The sequence below is a fragment of the Brienomyrus brachyistius genome, chromosome 5 (genome assembly GCF_023856365.1).
Source record: "Brienomyrus brachyistius isolate T26 chromosome 5, BBRACH_0.4, whole genome shotgun sequence".
Taxonomy (NCBI): Eukaryota; Metazoa; Chordata; class Actinopteri; order Osteoglossiformes; family Mormyridae; genus Brienomyrus; species Brienomyrus brachyistius.
This window is the reverse complement of record NC_064537.1, coordinates 18,096,787-18,100,334: the sequence shown is the minus strand read 5'-3', so window position 1 is coordinate 18,100,334 and position 3,548 is coordinate 18,096,787.

Here is a 3,548-nt window from a genome sequence, read left to right as displayed (position 1 = left end):
CGAACCAGCTGCGAAAGATGTTTCATTGACATCTCCACGGACCAATAGCATAAAAGGAAAGGAGCTTTGCTGTTCCATTATTCATTAGCTAGATGCCTAGAAACCAATCATCTCCTAATGACGTGAGAGGGTGTGTCCGTGGGGCGAAGGGGAGGTTGGATTCTGCAGTGTTTATGATTTGGCCCTCTGTCGCTGTTCTAGGGATAGTCTTCACTCCCCCCGCCGCGTTGCTGAAAGATGTGCCGCGAATCGGTGGGAGGACACGCACATTGTTAGAAAAGCCGAACTGGAAAGTCATCTGAATTACCGGCAGCGGTGACGTCATGGCCAGTTTAATGAGACAAGTGTACAATGAGATTTCTTTTCATTAACCGAGACAAGTCATAGGCCAGTAAGAAACAGGTGATCGACGGCTTATAAGGACTAATGTTGATTCAAGTGTGAAAAATTTTTAGTGAAAAATAATTTTTTTTTTATTAAGATTCATATTAATAACAGTTGAAAATAATTATTATAATTTTGAGGTTTTTTTGTATTATTCTCTATTAACGATGTTGTATTGTAAAGGGACTTGAGGCGAAAAGCGCTATATAAAAATAAATTTAATTGAATTCACGATATTAAATTAGATTTAAGAGCCTATATTAATATATTTTTCTTTTCGGCAACTACTTTTTAAAAGTATTTAACCCTAAAAATTATGTATATTGTGATGCACAGCTCGTACGCTCCTCGTGTGTGCCACGCCCCCTGATTACCCACGTGTACTTCCCGAATCGTCTCCATCTGTGTCCGATTACTTTGATTAGTCCAGTCCTATTTAAGTCCTTGTCTTGCTTGTCTCCCTTGTCCGTCATTGTGGTAATGGTGTGGTTAAGTGTCTCCTGCTCCCTATTCTACAATAAACCCTGAGTTTTGACCTGCTCCATACCTGCTCCATACCTGCTCCATACCTGCTCCATACCTGCTCCATACCTGCTCCATACCTGCTCCATACCTGCTCCATACCTGCTCCATACCTGCTCCATACCTGCTCCATACCTGCTCCATACCTGCCTACCCCCACGTTCGCCTGTCAGCCCGCTCGAGATCATGACAGAATGATGGACCCTCAGAAGAGGAAGCAGCGGAGAAGGAAGGTCCTGGAGGAGCTGATCCGTCTGGGTGCCTGCTCGCGCTCCAGTTCTTGGCTCCCTATGGAGGATGAGGAGGAGGAACTCGTCCTGGGCCCCGACCTGGGGCCGATCCGTTTGGGAGCCTGCTCCCTGGCCAGGCTCTGGGTCCTGAGCTATGAGGAGGAGGAAAAGCCCTTCACGTTCGCAGACCTGCAGCCAATCCCCCTGGAGCAACTACCGCCCCTTGAGCGGTACTTATTCCGGCCTGAGCGACTGGATAACTGGGGATGCATTAGAGCAGTAAGAGACGCCATCCCGCGTGTGCCCCGCATTCCAAGAAGGGCCGCGCCCATCTCCCCAGCACGGGAATTACCAGTCCCGCCTCCAGAGGCAGCCTTCCCTGAGGTGCTCACACCGCCTCTACCGGAGAAGATGGCTACCCTGGCCAAGCAATTCTTCACCCTCCAAGGTCTGTATTGGAGGGTGATAGAGGATTCGACGGCTCCAGGCAACCCAGAGGTGGAACCGCTCACCGTGCGGCTCGAGGGGCTTCGAGGAGTTCGCTCCCACCTCGGACCGAATGGACCTCATAAGCCTGTAAGTCCCGCAAAGGACCTTCAGCGGCTAATCCAGCTCCGGAAATCTTCGGACCCCGCACCGGAGCAGCCGCCCCTGCCAGTGGACCCCGCACCGGAGCAGCCGCCCCTGCCAGTGGATCCAGCGCCCGTACAGCTGCCTCCCCTTTATGACACGCCTGGAGAAGTGCGCCTTGGGGAGGGGGCCCCCGTGGGTGAACGGCTGCCGCTGCCTGCGGACCCCGCGCCGGTTTCGCAGCCGCTCCCTCTGCCTGCGTTGCCTGCAGCTCCGAAGCAGGCGCTCCCTCTGCCTGCAGCTCCTGCGCCCACGCCCGAGGCGCTCCCTCTGCCTGCAGCTCCTGCGCCCACGCCCGAGGCGCTCCCTCTGCCTGCAGCTCCTGCGCCCACGCCCGAGGCGCTCCCTCTGCCTGCAGCTCCTGCGCCCACGCCCGAGGCGCTCCCTCTGCCTGCAGCTCCTGCGCCCACGCCCGAGGCGCTCCCTCTGCCTGCAGCTCCTGCGCCCACGCCCGAGGCGCTCCCTCTGCCTGCAGCTCCTGCGCCCACGCCCGAGGCGCTCCCTCTGCCTGCAGCTCCTGCGCCCACGCCCGAGGCGCTCCCTCTGCCTGCAGCTCCTGCGCCCACGCCCGAGGCGCTCCCTCTGCCTGCAGCTCCTGCGCCCACGCCCGAGGCGCTCCCTCTGCCTGCAGCTCCTGCGCCCACGCCCGAGGCGCTCCCTCTGCCTGCAGCTCCTGCGCCCACGCCCGAGGCGCTCCCTCTGCCTGCAGCTCCTGCGCCCACGCCCGAGGCGCTCCCTCTGCCTATGTCTGTGTCCCGTAAGGGGAGGGAACACAGATGAAGGACTGGGGTCCCTCCCGCCCTGCCCCCGGACTCGTCCTCCCTCGCCGGCGCTAAGGCTCGGTCGACACCTGCGGGTCCTGGCCCCCCAGGTCGGCATTCACCTGCAGGTCCCCCTTCCCAACCTCGCCGCCCTGCCTCGCTCCTCGTCGGTCGTCTGCGGGTCCCCTGAGGCGGCTCATCTGTCGCCTGCAGGTCCTCCCGCTCTGGCGTGTCAGAGGACGTCGCCGCCTGCTGCGGCTCCCCCCCCTCTCCTTGCCCTCACCAGGGTCCCTTCCAGCTCCCTGGTCTCCCCTCCGATTCCCTTCTCCGCCCCTTTGTCAGTCCCTCGCCCTGCCTCCTGTCAGCTCGCTCGAGATCGTGACATATATGTTGACATTAACCTTTTTTGCCGCATTTAACGATGTCTCTCTTTTTAGAACAAAATGTGCATATGGCAGTAGATAATTTTCTAGTTGTGAGGCAGGCTTTCCAAACAGGAGGGGGAGGTTGATTCCAAGGGCCCCTGAGTGACAGGGCCCCTAAAAAATAACTGGACTGGGGGGCCCAATATGACATGCTTTCATGGGGTCCACAATCTTTTTAGCAAAGCGCTTGGGTGTAGGTAGGTCATCGTGGTGAAGCTCAAGGAGTCTTTTATGATTATTTGCTTTCAAAATGAACTTTATCTTTATGTAATCCATCCATCCATTTTCCAAACCGCTTATCCTACTGGGTCGTGGGGGGTCTGGAGCCTATCACGGAAGCAATGGGCACGAGGCAGGGAACAACCCAGGATGGGGGGCCAGCCCATCGCAGGGTACACTCACACACCATTCACTCACGCATGCACTTGTATGAGCAATTAGCCTCAGCATGTTTTTGGACTGTGGGGGGAAACCGGGGTACCTGGAGGAAACCCCACGATGACATGGGGAGAACATGCAAACTCCGCACACATGTGACCCAGGCGGAGACTCAAACCCGGGTCCCAGAGGCGTGAGGCAACAGTGCTAACCACCGC